Source organism: Mixophyes fleayi, chromosome 3 (assembly GCF_038048845.1).
Source record: "Mixophyes fleayi isolate aMixFle1 chromosome 3, aMixFle1.hap1, whole genome shotgun sequence".
NCBI lineage: Eukaryota > Metazoa > Chordata > Amphibia > Anura > Limnodynastidae > Mixophyes > Mixophyes fleayi.
In genome coordinates, this window is record NC_134404.1 from 22,989,382 (window position 1) to 23,004,527 (window position 15,146).

The 15,146-nt window shown below is 40.9% G+C and overlaps 7 non-coding genes across 7 annotated transcripts; all 7 read left to right on the plus strand.

Annotated features, from left to right (window-relative positions):
* The first annotated feature begins 968 nt into the window (after window positions 1-968).
* TRNAA-UGC (transfer RNA alanine (anticodon UGC)) lies at window positions 969-1,040 on the plus strand. Its single transcript has one exon. It is a non-coding gene; the product is annotated as a tRNA-Ala (tRNA).
* Window positions 1,041-2,449: 1,409 nt separating this feature from the next.
* Window positions 2,450-2,521, plus strand: TRNAA-UGC (transfer RNA alanine (anticodon UGC)). The gene has a single exon. It is a non-coding gene; the product is annotated as a tRNA-Ala (tRNA).
* Window positions 2,522-3,930: 1,409 nt separating this feature from the next.
* Window positions 3,931-4,002, plus strand: TRNAA-CGC (transfer RNA alanine (anticodon CGC)). The gene has a single exon. It is a non-coding gene; the product is annotated as a tRNA-Ala (tRNA).
* Window positions 4,003-5,263: 1,261 nt separating this feature from the next.
* TRNAA-CGC (transfer RNA alanine (anticodon CGC)) lies at window positions 5,264-5,335 on the plus strand. The gene has a single exon. It is a non-coding gene; the product is annotated as a tRNA-Ala (tRNA).
* Window positions 5,336-8,071: 2,736 nt separating this feature from the next.
* Window positions 8,072-8,143, plus strand: TRNAA-CGC (transfer RNA alanine (anticodon CGC)). The gene has a single exon. It is a non-coding gene; the product is annotated as a tRNA-Ala (tRNA).
* Window positions 8,144-9,553: 1,410 nt separating this feature from the next.
* TRNAA-CGC (transfer RNA alanine (anticodon CGC)) lies at window positions 9,554-9,625 on the plus strand. The gene has a single exon. It is a non-coding gene; the product is annotated as a tRNA-Ala (tRNA).
* A 1,416-nt stretch (window positions 9,626-11,041) lies between these two features.
* On the plus strand, window positions 11,042-11,113 carry TRNAA-CGC (transfer RNA alanine (anticodon CGC)). The gene has a single exon. It is a non-coding gene; the product is annotated as a tRNA-Ala (tRNA).
* The last annotated feature ends 4,033 nt before the right edge of the window (window positions 11,114-15,146 follow it).

Consider the following 15,146-nt stretch of genomic DNA (forward strand, 5'->3'; position numbering starts at 1 on the left):
AAGAGGTGAAGACATGCTGAACATAGAATTTCGTAAATCCTTGCACTTTCTATAAGATGGTTAACTGTCATCTTCTGAAATACAAGTTACCTTTTTTCCATTATTCCTAGGAGAGGGAAATTAAGAAGGCAAAATGATGTCCAGGTTGAGGTGAGAAGAATATATTATCTTAAAAAACAAGGAAATAGTCAGCAAACTAGTGAGCCAATTCATTGTGGAACTCTGTAAAGTATGGTTCCAAAGTCCTCAGGACCTGTATTTCACCAATTCTTCTTGTAGATGTTAGGATTATTGGAAAAGGCAATACACCAGTTAAGAGACTTGAGAGATTTATTGGAAAGGTTCAAATATAGGCACAAAAGAGCTCTAAGAAAGAATGTTAAAGCACAGGCGAGATTCTACAATGATTTGGGCGTATTCAACCGTTAGACTCACTAAATAATATGACAATTAAAGGATATAATGCCCAATAAAGAATGGATAAATTGCATGTTCAACGTTCAGGGCTCAGGTGATTTTCAAAACCCATCGAAAGGAACTCTTCCATATTATTAGCCAAAAAGTTTCCAACATGCACTTTGGATGCTACACACCAGGTTGCAAAAGTCTTCCATACCATTGAATATCTTTTAGAGCTGGATGACTTCCTAGCAGACTACAGGCTATCGGACAGTACTCTGCTGACCATCAACTGTGAAAATTTCCATGCCTTCCATTACAACTGCTAGGGTTTCTGATAAAAAAATCAATCGCTGATAAGGAAGGCTCACAAACATCCAAAGTTTGAATTGCGTCTCTACTGCAATCCTGATCACCTGCGGAAACCACAGTTTCTCTACTCACCATCAGAGTATAATGGTGCTCATCGTTCCATCCTCTTAGATTTAATTAAGACGACTGGTAAAGTAGTGGCACTGGAATAACATGTAAATATGCAATCACCCAAACTCCCTGCTCAAAAAACAAAGGGGGATGTAGCTCAGTGGTAGAGCGCATGCTTTGCATGTATGAGGCCCTGGGTTCAATCCCTGGCATCTCCAGCTTTTATGGTTACTTTCGCAACTGAAAGTTATGTCTCCGGGAGAGCCAAGGAAATCAAGCAAAATAACAGATGAATGGGAAAAAACTTGATTAATAAGGATTTTAAAACAATAATGGAATTGCTCAATGTTGCACTGTAAAGGAAAGGCTGACAGAGACAATGGGTCATTTTAAAAAAAAGAAACATTAACATGTCTGCACGCCACCCTTTACCTATTTTGAAAAACTTTCATGCAGATGCTTTGTGTTGTGACTTGTGAGATTTAGGGCCACAGTAGCATATAAACACTGGCAAAGATAGTAATATCACTTCAATGTCCATGAAAGCACTCTTCTGTAATGGGCAAAGTTATAATACAATCCATAAGAGAGGATGTATCTCAGTGTTTGAGCACATTCAGGAGGCCCCGAATTAGAAGCCTGATGACCTGCTTTTGGAAAAGAGGTGAAGACATGCTGGACATAGAATTTCCTAAATCCTTGCACTTTCTATAAAATGGTTAACTGTCATCTTCTGAAATACAAGTTACCTTTTTTCCATTATTCCTAGGAGAGGGAAATTAAGAAGGCAAAATGATGTCCAGGTTGAGGTGAGAAGAATATACTATCTTAAAAAACAAGGAAATAGTCAGCAAACTAGTGAGCCAATTCATTGTGGAACTCTGTAAAGTATGGTTCCAAAGTCCTCAGGACCTGTATTTCACCAATTCTTCTTGTAGATGTTAGGATTATTGGAAAAGGCAATACACCAGTTAAGAGACTTGAGAGATTTACTGGAAAGGTTCAAATATAGGCACAAAAGAGCTCTAAGAAAGAATGTTAAAGCACAGGCGAGATTCTACAATGATTTGGGCGTATTCAACCGTTAGACTCACTAAATAATATGACAATTAAAGGATATAATGCCCAATAAAGAATGGATAAATTGCATGTTCAACGTTCAGGGCTCAGGTGATTTTCAAAACCCATCGAAAGGAACTCTTCCATATTATTAGCCAAAAAGTTTCCAACATGCACTTTGGATGCTACACACCAGGTTGCAAAAGTCTTCCATACCATTGAATATCTTTTAGAGCTGGATGACTTCCTAGCAGACTACAGGCTATCGGACAGTACTCTGCTGACCATCAACTGTGAAAATTTCCATGCCTTCCATTACAACTGCTAGGGTTTCTGATAAAAAAATCAATCGCTGATAAGGAAGGCTCACAAACATCCAAAGTTTGAATTGCGTCTCTACTGCAATCCTGATCACCTGCGGAAACCACAGTTTCTCTACTCACCATCAGAGTATAATGGTGCTCATCGTTCCATCCTCTTAGATTTAATTAAGACGACTGGTAAAGTAGTGGCACTGGAATAACATGTAAATATGCAATCACCCAAACTCCCTACTTAAAAAACAAAAGGGGATGTAGCTCAGTGGTAGAGCGCATGCTTTGCATGTATGAGGCCCCGGGTTCAATCCCTGGCATCTCCAGCTTTTATGGTTACTTTCGCAACTGAAAGTTATGTCTCCGGGAGAGCCAAGGAAATCAAGCAAAATAACAGATGAATGGGAAAAAACTTGATTAATAAGGATTTTAAAACAATAATGGAATTGCTCAATGTTGCACTGTAAAGGAAAGGCTGACAGAGACAATGGGTCATTTTAAAAAAAAGAAACATTAACATGTCTGCACGCCACCCTTTACCTATTTTGAAAAACTTTCATGTAGATGCTTTGTGTTGTGACTTGTGAGATTTAGGGCCACAGTAGCATATAAACACTGGCAAAGATAGTAACATCACTTCAATGTCCATGAAAGCACTCTTCTGTAATGGGCAAAGTTATAATACAATCCATAAGAGAGGATGTATCTCAGTGTTTGAGCACATTCAGGAGGCCCCGAATTAGAAGCCTGATGACCTGCTTTTGGAAAAGAGGTGAAGACATGCTGGACATAGAATTTCCTAAATCCTTGCACTTTCTATAAAATGGTTAACTGTCATCTTCTGAAATACAAGTTACCTTTTTTCCATTATTCCTAGGAGAGGGAAATTAAGAAGGCAAAATGATGTCCAGGTTGAGGTGAGAAGAATATACTATCTTAAAAAACAAGGAAATAGTCAGCAAACTAGTGAGCCAATTCATTGTGGAACTCTGTAAAGTATGGTTCCAAAGTCCTCAGGACCTGTATTTCACCAATTCTTCTTGTAGATGTTAGGATTATTGGAAAAGGCAATACACCAGTTAAGAGACTTGAGAGATTTATTGGAAAGGTTCAAATATAGGCACAAAAGAGCTCTAAGAAAGAATGTTAAAGCACAGGCGAGATTCTACAATGATTTGGGCGTATTCAACCGTTAGACTCACTAAATAATATGACAATTAAAGGATATAATGCCCAATAAAGAATGGATAAATTGCATGTTCAACGTTCAGGGCTCAGGTGATTTTCAAAACCCATCGAAAGGAACTCTTCCATATTATTAGCCAAAAAGTTTCCAACATGCACTTTGGATGCTACACACCAGGTTGCAAAAGTCTTCCATACCATTGAATATCTTTTAGAGCTGGATGACTTCCTAGCAGACTACAGGCTATCGGACAGTACTCTGCTGACCATCAACTGTGAAAATTTCCATGCCTTCCATTACAACTGCTAGGGTTTCTGATAAAAAAATCAATCGCTGATAAAGAAGGCTCACAAACATCCAAAGTTTGAATTGCGTCTCTACTGCAATCCTGATCACCTGCGGAAACCACAGTTTCTCTACTCACCATCAGAGTATAATGGTGCTCATCGTTCCATCCTCTTAGAATTAATTAAGACGACTGGTAAAGTAGTGGCACTGGAATAACATGTAAATATGCAATCACCCGAACTCCCTGCTCAAAAAACAAAAGGGGATGTAGCTCAGTGGTAGAGCGCATGCTTCGCATGTATGAGGCCCCGGGTTCAATCCCCGGCATCTCCAGCTTTTATGGTTACTTTCGCAACTGAAAGTTATGTCTCCGGGAGAGCCAAGGAAATCAAGCAAAATAACAGATGAATGGGAAAAAACTTGATTAATAAGGATTTTAAAACAATGATGGAATGGCTCAGTGTTGCACTGTAAAGGAAAGGCTGACAGAGACAATGGGTCATTTTAAAAAAAAGAAACATTAACATGTCTGCACGCCACAGGTGATCCATAAGAGAGGATGTATCTCAGTGTTTGAGCACATTCAGGAGGCCCCGAATTAGAAGCCTGATGACCTGCTTTTAGAAAAGAGGTGAAGACATGCTGAACATAGAATTTCGTAAATCCTTGCACTTTCTATAAGATGGTTAACTGTCATCTTCTGAAATACAAGTTACCTTTTTTCCATTATTCCTAGGAGAGGGAAATTAAGAAGGCAAAAAGATGTCCAGGTTGAGGTGAGAAGAATATACTATCTTAAAAAACAAGTAAATAGTCAGCAAACTAGTGAGCCAATTCATTGTGGAACTCTGTAAAGTATGGTTCCAAAGTCCTCAGGACCTGTATTTCACCAATTCTTCTTGAAGATGTTAGGATTATTGGACAAGGCAATACACCAGTTAAGAGACTTGAGAGATTTACTGGAAAGTTTCAAATATAGGCACAAAAGAGCTCTAAGAAAGAATGTTAAAGCACAGGCGAGATTCTACAATGATTTGGGCGTATTCAACCGTTAGACTCACTAAATAATATGACAATTAAAGGATATAATGCCCAATAAAGAATGGATAAATTGCATGTTCAACGTTCAGGGCTCAGGTGATTTTCAAAACCCATCGAAAGGAACTCTTCCATATTATTAGCCAAAAAGTTTCCAACATGCACTTTGGATGCTACACACCAGGTTGCAAAAGTCTTCCATACAATTGAATATCTTTTAGAGCTGGATGACTTCCTAGCAGACTACAGGCTATCGGACAGTACTCTGCTAACCATCAACTGTGAAAATTTCCATGCCTTCCATTACAACTGCTATGGTTTCTGATAAAAAAATCAATCACTGATAAGGAAGGCTCACAAACATCCAAAGTTTGAACTGCGTCTCTCCTGCAATCCTGATCACCTGCAGAAACCACAGTTTCTCTACTCACCATCAGAGTATAATGGTGCTCATTGTTCCATCCTCTTAGATTTAATTAAGATGACTGGTAAAGTAGTGGCACTGGAATAACATGTAAATATGCAATCACCCGAACTCCCTGCTCAAAAAACAAAAGGGGATGTAGCTCAGTGGTAGAGCGCATGCTTCGCATGTATGAGGCCCCGGGTTCAATCCCCGGCATCTCCAGCTTTTATGGTTACTTTCGCAACTGAAAGTTATGTCTCCGGGAGAGCCAAGGAAATCAAGCAAAATAACAGATGAATGGGAAAAAACTTGATTAATAAGGATTTTAAAACAATGATGGAATGGCTCAGTGTTGCACTGTAAAGGAAAGGCTGACAGAGACAATGGGTCATTTTAAAAAAAAGAAACATTAACATGTCTGCACGCCACAGGTGATCCATAAGAGAGGATGTATCTCAGTGTTTGAGCACATTCAGGAGGCCCCGAATTAGAAGCCTGATGACCTGCTTTTAGAAAAGAGGTGAAGACATGCTGAACATAGAATTTCGTAAATCCTTGCACTTTCTATAAGATGGTTAACTGTCATCTTCTGAAATACAAGTTACCTTTTTTCCATTATTCCTAGGAGAGGGAAATTAAGAAGGCAAAATGATGTCCAGGTTGAGGTGAGAAGAATATACTATCTTAAAAAACAAGGAAATAGTCAGCAAACTAGTGAGCCAATTCATTGTGGAACTCTGTAAAGTATGGTTCCAAAGTCCTCAGGACCTGTATTTCACCAATTCTTCTTGTAGATGTTAGGATTATTGGAAAAGGCAATACACCAGTTAAGAGACTTGAGAGATTTATTGGAAAGGTTCAAATATAGGCACAAAAGAGCTCTAAGAAAGAATGTTAAAGCACAGGCGAGATTCTACAATGATTTGGGCGTATTCAACCGTTAGACTCACTAAATAATATGACAATTAAAGGATATAATGCCCAATAAAGAATGGATAAATTGCATGTTCAACGTTCAGGGCTCAGGTGATTTTCAAAACCCATCGAAAGGAACTCTTCCATATTATTAGCCAAAAAGTTTCCAACATGCACTTTGGATGCTACACACCAGGTTGCAAAAGTCTTCCATACCATTGAATATCTTTTAGAGCTGGATGACTTCCTAGCAGACTACAGGCTATCGGACAGTACTCTGCTGACCATCAACTGTGAAAATTTCCATGCCTTCCATTACAACTGCTAGGATTTCTGATAAAAAAATCAATCGCTGATAAAGAAGGCTCACAAACATCCAAAGTTTGAATTGCGTCTCTACTGCAATCCTGATCACCTGCGGAAACCACAGTTTCTCTACTCACCATCAGAGTATAATGGTGCTCATCGTTCCATCCTCTTAGATTTAATTAAGACGACTGGTAAAGTAGTGGCACTGGAATAACATGTAAATATGCAATCACCCGAACTCCCTGGTCAAAAAACAAAAGGGGATGTAGCTCAGTGGTAGAGTGCATGCTTCGCATGTGTGAGGCCCTGGGTTCAATCCTCGGCATCTTTTATGGTTACTTTCGCAACTGAAAGTTATGTCTCCGGGAGAGCCAAGGAAATCAAGCAAAATAACAGATGTATGGGAAAAAACTTGATTGATAAGGATTTTAAAACAATGATGGAATGGCTCAGTGTTGCACTGTAAAGGAAAGGCTGACAGAGACAATGGGTCATTTTAAAAAAAAGAAACATTAACATGTCTGCACGCCACCCTTTACCTATTTTGAAAAACTTTCATGCAGATGCTTTGTGTTGTTACTTGTGAGATTTAGGGCCACAGTAGCATATTAACACCGGCAAAGATAGTAACATCACTTCAATGTCCATGAAAGCACTCTTCTGTAATGGGCAAAGTTATAATACAATCCATAAGAGAGGATGTATCTCAGTGTTTGAGCACATTCAGGAGGCCCCGAATTAGAAGCCTGATTACCTGCTTTTGGAAAAGAGGTGAAGACATGCTGAACATAGAATTTCCTAAATCCTTGCACTTTCTATAAAATGGTTAACTGTCATCTTCTGAAATACAAGTTACCTTTTTTCCATTATTCCTAGGAGAGGGAAATTAAGAAGGCAAAATGATGTCCAGGTTGAGGTGAGAAGAATATACTATCTTAAAAAACAAGGAAATAGTCAGCAAACTAGTGAGCCAATTCATTGTGGAACTCTGTAAAGTATGGTTCCAAAGTCCTCAGGACCTGTATTTCACCAATTCTTCTTGTAGATGTTAGGATTATTGGAAAAGGCAATACACCAGTTAAGAGACTTGAGAGATTTATTGGAAAGGTTCAAATATAGGCACAAAAGAGCTCTAAGAAAGAATGTTAAAGCACAGGCGAGATTCTACAATGATTTGGGCGTATTCAACCGTTAGACTCACTAAATAATATGACAATTAAAGGATATAATGCCCAATAAAGAATGGATAAATTGCATGTTCAACGTTCAGGGCTCAGGTGATTTTCAAAACCCATCGAAAGGAACTCTTCCATATTATTAGCCAAAAAGTTTCCAACATGCACTTTGGATGCTACACACCAGGTGGCAAAAGTCTTCCATACCATTGAATATCTTTTAGAGCTGGATGACTTCCTAGCAGACTACAGGCTATCGGACAGTACTCTGCTGACCATCAACTGTGAAAATTTCCATGCCTTCCATTACAACTGCTAGGGTTTCTGATAAAAAAATCAATCGCTGATAAGGAAGGCTCACAAACATCCAAAGTTTGAACTGCGTCTCTCCTGCAATCCTGATCACCTGCAGAAACCACAGTTTCTCTACTCACCATCAGAGTATAATGGTGCTCATTGTTCCATCCTCTTAGATTTAATTAAGACGACTGGTAAAGTAGTGGCACTGGAATAACATGTAAATATGCAATCACCCGAACTCCCTGCTCAAAAAACAAAAGGGGATGTAGCTCAGTGGTAGAGCGCATGCTTCGCATGTATGAGGCCCCGGGTTCAATCCCCGGCATCTCCAGCTTTTATGGTTACTTTCGCAACTGAAAGTTATGTCTCCGGGAGAGCCAAGGAAATCAAGCAAAATAACAGATGAATGGGAAAAAACTTGATTAATAAGGATTTTAAAACAATGATGGAATGGCTCAGTGTTGCACTGTAAAGGAAAGGCTGACAGAGACAATGGGTCATTTAAAAAAAAAAGAAACATTAACATGTCTGCACGCCACCCTTTACCTATTTTGAAAAACTTTCATGCAGATGCTTTGTGTTGTGACTTGTGAGATTTAGGGCCACAGTAGCATATTAACACTGGCAAAGATAGTAACATCACTTCAATGTCCATGAAAGCACTCTTCTGTAATGGGCAAAGTTATAATACAATCCATAAGAGAGGATGTATCTCAGTGTTTGAGCACATTCAGGAGGCCCCGAATTAGAAGCCTGATGACCTGCTTTTGGAAAAGAGGTGAAGACATGCTGAACATAGAATTTCGTAAATCCTTGCACTTTCTATAAAATAGTTAACTGTCATCTTCTGAAATACAAGTTACCTTTTTTCCATTATTCCTAGGAGAGGGAAATTAAGAAGGCAAAATGATGTCCAGGTTGAGGTGAGAAGAATATATTATCTTAAAAAACAAGCAAATAGTCAGCAAACTAGTGAGCCAATTCATTGTGGAACTCTGTAAAGTATGGTTCCAAAGTCCTCAGGACCTGTATTTCCCCAATTCTTCTTGTAGATGTTAGGATTATTGGAAAAGGCAATACACCAGTTAAGAGACTTGAGAGATTTATTGGAAAGGTTCAAATATAGGCACAAAAGAGCTCTAAGAAAGAATGTTAAAGCACAGGCGAGATTCTACAATGATTTGGGCGTATTCAACCGTTAGACTCACTAAATAATATGACAATTAAAGGATATAATGCCCAATAAAGAATGGATAAATTGCATGTTCAACGTTCAGGGCTCAGGTGATTTTCAAAACCCATCGAAAGGAACTCTTCCATATTATTAGCCAAAAAGTTTCCAACATGCACTTTGGATGCTAGACACCAGGTTGCAAAAGTCTTCCATACCATTGAATATCTTTTAGAGCTGGATGACTTCCTAGCAGACTACAGGCTATCGGACAGTACTCTGCTGACCATCAACTGTGAAAATTTCCATGCCTTCCATTACAACTGCTAGGGTTTCTGATAAAAAAATCAATCGCTGATAAGGAAGGCTCACAAACATCCAAAGTTTGAATTGCGTCTCTACTGCAATCCTGATCACCTGCGGAAACCACAGTTTCTCTACTCACCATCAGAGTATAATGGTGCTCATCGTTCCATCCTCTTAGATTTAATTAAGACGACTGGTAAAGTAGTGGCACTAGAATAACATGTAAATATGCAATCACCCGAACTCCCTGCTCAAAAAACAAAAGGGGATGTAGCTCAGTGGTAGAGCACATGCTTCGCATGTATGAGGCCCCGGCTTCAATCCCCAGCATCTCCAGCTTTTATGGTTACTTTCCCAACTGAAAGTTATGTCTCCGGGAGAGCCAAGGAAATCAAGCAAAATAACAGATGAATGGGAAAAAAAATGATTAATAAGGATTTTAAAACAATGATGGAATGGCTCAGTGTTGCACTGTAAAGGAAAGGCTGACAGAGACAATGGGTCATTTTAAAAAAAAGAAACATTAACATGTCTGCACGCCACCCTTTACCTATTTTGAAAAACTTTCATGCAGATGCTTTGTGTTGTTACTTGTGAGATTTAGGGCCACAGTAGCATATTAACACCGGCAAAGATAGTAACATCACTTCAATGTCCATGAAAGCACTCTTCTGTAATGGGCAAAGTTATAATACAATCCATAAGAGAGGATGTATCTCAGTGTTTGAGCACATTCAGGAGGCCCCGAATTAGAAGCCTGATGACCTGCTTTTGGAAAAGAGGTGAAGACATGCTGAACATAGAATTTCCTAAATCCTTGCACTTTCTATAAAATGGTTAACTGTCATCTTCTGAAATACAAGTTACCTTTTTTCCATTATTCCTAGGAGAGGGAAATTAAGAAGGCAAAATGATGTCCAGGTTGAGGTGAGAAGAATATACTATCTTAAAAAACAAGTAAATAGTCAGCAAACTAGTGAGCCAAATCATTGTGGAACTCTGTAAAGTATGGTTCCAAAGTCCTCAGGACCTGTATTTCACCAATTCTTCTTGTAGATGTTAGGATTATTGGAAAAGGCAATACACCAGTTAAGAGACTTGAGAGATTTACTGGAAAGGTTCAAATATAGGCACAAAAGAGCTCTAAGAAAGAATGTTAAAGCACAGGCGAGATTCTACAATGATTTGGGCGTATTCAACCGTTAGACTCACTAAATAATATGACAATTAAAGGATACAATGCCTAAGTGTGCTTAAAGAATGGATAAATTGCATGTTCAACGTTCAGGGCTCAGGTGATTTTCAAAACCTGTCGAAAGGAACTCTTTCATATTATTAGCCAAAAAGTTTCCAACATGCACTTTGCATGCTACACACCAGGTTGCAAAAGTCTTCCATACCATTGAATATCTTTTAGAGCTGGATGACTTCCTAGCAGACTACAGGCTATCGGACAGTACTCTGCTGACCATCAACTGTGAAAATTTCCATGCCTTCCATTACAACTGCTAGGGTTTCTGATAAAAAAATCAATCGCTGATAAGGAAGGCTCACAAACATCCAAAGTTTGAATTGCGTCTCTACTGCAATCCTGATCACCTGCGGAAACCACAGTTTCTCTACTCACCATCAGAGTATAATGGTGCTCATCGTTCCATCCTCTTAGATTTAATTAAGACGACTGGTAAAGTAGTGGCACTGGAATAACATGTAAATATGCAATCACCCGAACTCCCTGCTCAAAAAACAAAAGGGGATGTAGCTCAGTGGTAGAGCGCATGCTTCGCATGTATGAGGCCCCGGCTTCAATCCCCGGCATCTCCAGCTTTTATGGTTACTTTCGCAACTGAAAGTTATGTCTCCGGGAGAGCCAAGGAAATCAAGCAAAATAACAGATGAATGGGAAAAAAATTGATTAATAAGGATTTTAAAACAATGATGGAATGGCTCAGTGTTGCACTGTAAAGGAAAGGCTGACAGAGGCAATGAGTCATTTTAAAAAAAAGAAACATTAACATGTCTGCACGCCACCCTTTACCTATTTTGAAAAACTTTCATGCAGATGCTTTGTGTTGTGACTTGTGAGATTTAGGGCCACAGTAGCATATTAACACTGGCAAAGATAGTAACATCACTTCAATGTCCATTAAAGCACTCTTCTTTAATGGGCAAAGTTATAATACAATCCATAAGAGAGGATGTATCTCAGTGTTTGAGCACATTCAGGAGGCCCCGAATTAGAAGCCTGATGACCTGCTTTTGGAAAAGAGGTGAAGACATGCTGAACATAGAATTTTCTAAATCCTTGCACTTTCTATAAAATGGTTAACTGTCATCTTCTGAAATACAAGTTACCTTTTTTCCATTATTCCTAGGAGAGGGAAATTAAGAAGGCAAAATGATGTCCAGGTTGAGGTGAGAAGAATATACTATCTTAAAAACAAGTAAATAGTCAGCAAACTAGTGAGCCAATTCATTGTGGAACTCTGTAAATTATGGTTCCAAAGTCCTCAAGACCTGTATTTCACCAATTCTTCTTGTAGATGTTAGGATTATTGGACAAGGCATTACACCAGTTAAGAGACTTGAGAGATTTACTGGAAAGGTTCAAATATAGGCTGTCACGGGCACTAGGAGTCTTTACCCAGGGATCACCAGGTGGTAGGCTTGCCAGAGCAATGTAGATGGTAATAGGGTACTCTGGTAGCTGGGTGATCACGGAACAGGAAACAGCAGATGATGAGATACTCAGGAAAGTCTATGACTAGCAGCACTGGTAATATGGAGGTAATAGTACACGAGGAACTGTAGGACAAGGACACGTGAAGGTAGTCAGTGGTCTGCGATAGCAAGTTGTACCACTGCTATAGTGAGGAGGAATGTCCAACAGAAACGAGGAGGTGATGAGAGTCAGCGGTCTGCGGATAGCAAGTTGTACCGCTGTCTGAGTGAAGGAATGGAATCCAAGTGGAGGTATCCGGGGAGTCAGTGGTCTGCGATAGCAAGTTGTACCACTGCTATGTGAGAGGATACTGGAACAGGTGATACTGGAAACAGGGATCAGTGGTCTGCTACTAGCAAGTTGTACCACTGAATATATATGTGAGGAGGTGCACGGGGAGAGACTGCAACACAGGATATACACAGGCACCTTATATACGATCCACAGTAACATGCACAATATATATATAAATGACTGAACAGGTCTGCAAATATAGGAAGTCTCTTGAAGTAGTCCAGCACAAGTTAACACAGTCAATGATGGCAATAGACTCAGCGGATAGCAGACTCCAGAGGAGAACCAACACAGTCCAGCAAGATATGCAATACACCAGCACAGTCAATGAGAAGTATGCATACCGTGGTTCAGAAGCAGGTAGTCAGATAGGAGTGCAGGGATACCTGAACGGCAGGAGGCCGGCTGGATGAGAAGTCCCAGGATACCTGAGGCAGCGGTCAGTAGGTGCAGCGCACAGATAAGTAGACCAACAGGGACACGAATCCACAGGAATAAATAACACGTGGAACTGGACTCACGCAGGACCCAGGAGAGTGGAGATGATCCAGCAGAGGAGTAGTAGATGAGATATAAATCCAATGCAGACAGGAGGGTAGACCTGCGGGACACGTGAAGACGTGGAGAGCGGATCAGCAGTAGATGGGTGATAGCGCGGTCAGCAGCAGCAGGGCTCTGCGGTACACGGAGGTAACCAGTAGCAACCAATAGTTGTCAGTAGCGATGGAACACGGGAGAGCAGAGTAGACCAGGAGCTGTTGATCACGGAGAGTAGCAAATGGCAATGAGAGCAGCAGTCTCGAGGAAACACAGGAGAGCTGAGAAGAGACTGCAGTGCACAGGAGCAGCGGATAGGAATCAGCTAACTTGTCACGATGATGAACACAGGCGAGTTGTAGGCTGGAGGCTGTAGTGCACGGAAGCAGCGGGTAGACATCAGCTAACAATCCCGATGATGAACACAGGCGAGTTGTAGGCTGGAGGCTGTAGTGCACGGAAGCAGCGGATAGACAACAGCTAACAGTCACGATAATGAACACAGGCGAGTTGCAGGCTGAAGGCTTGTAGTGCACGGAGGCAGCGGATAGGAATCAGCTCACGGACTTGATGAGGAACAGGTGAGTGGATGTAAAGTAACGGTTGGAGTGCACAGAGGCAGCGGGTAGGAACCAGCAAACAGTCACAATAATAAGTAATAGCGTTGAAGTGGTTTGGAAGACTGTAGTGCACGGAGGCAGCGGATAGGAATCAGCTAACAGTCACGATGATACAGTTGATGGTAGAAGTGGTATGGAAACCACAGTAGTAGAAGTGGTTTGGAAACCACAGAGGTAGAAGTGGTTTGGAAACCACAGGAATCAGCAGCGCTGAAAACACGAGGAATACAGGAACACCTTCAGAGACTCATAGGGAATGAGACTCCAAGATCAGGCAACGTGGTGTTGACCACAGGTGCTTAATATAGGGAGTGTTGCCTGATCTGCCAATTAAGTTAAAGGGACATACACTGAAGGGTAGGAAAGGGCTGCGCATGCGCAGACCCTCAGGATGGAGGACGGCCACGGTTCCTAAATGTCCGGGAAGAGGCACTCACGGTACGGTGAGTGACAGTACCCCCCCTTTTAAAGGTGGGCACAGAACGCCTGGAACCGGGCTTGTCCGGATTTTTGGAGTAGAACTTCTTCAAAAGGGCAGGAGCATTAAGATCTTCAGCTTTGATCCAAGAGCGCTCCTCAGGACCAAAGCCCTTCCAATGAACGAGGAAACGGAGGACTCCTCGCGAAATTTTTGCATCCAATACCTCAGTAATCTCGAAATCCTCCTCCTGATGAACTTGAACTGGCTGCGGAGCTGAGGGAGGAGTTGAGAAACGGTTGATGATAAGAGGTTTGAGTAAAGACACATGGAAGGCATTGGAAATCCGAAGATTCTTAGGAAGAAGAAGTTTCACACATACTGGATTGATTACTTGAATGATCCTATATGGACCAATAAAACGAGGGGCGAATTTCATAGATGGAACCTTCAAACGAATGTTTTTAGTAGATAACCAGACACGATCTCCAATTTTTAGTGGTGGAATAGCCCGCCTCTTCTTATCTGCGAAAGATTTATATTTGATAGATGTCTTCTTTAAACAGGTTTTGACCTGAGACCAGATATTTTTAAAGGTCTGACAAGCAATCTCCACCGCAGGAACTTGGGTGGGCGGGAGGGCAGGAAATTCCGGAAAAGACGGATGGTGACCGTAGACCACAAAAAATGGAGTTTTGGATGATGACTCGTGATACATGTTGTTATGGGCGAATTCAGCCCAAGGGAGCAACTCTACCCAGTTGTCTTGATTGGCTGATGAGAACATCCTTATAAAAGTCTCAAGATCTTGATTGACACGTTCACTTTGTCCGTTAGATTGCGGATGGTAAGAAGATGAGAGTGCTAATCGTATGCCCAAGGTTTTACAAAGGGCTCGCCAGAATCTGGAAACGAATTGTACTCCTCTATCCGACACAATCTCAGACGGACATCCATGGATACGGAAGATCTCTTTAATGAAATGTTCAGCCAGAATGGACGAGGAAGGCAAACCAGCCAGAGGAATGAAATGAGCCATCTTCGAAAATCTGTCCACCACCACCCAAATAGTGTTATGATTCTTACTAGGTGGTAAGTCAGTAACGAAATCCATACTAATATGGGTCCACGGTTTGGACGGAATGGGTAGTGGTCGCAGCAACCCTGCTGGAGTTCTGCGGGAGGATTTAAACTGGGAACATAGCTCACAGGAAGCAATGAACTCTTTGACGTCTCTCCTCATTGAAGGACACCAGTAACTTCGAG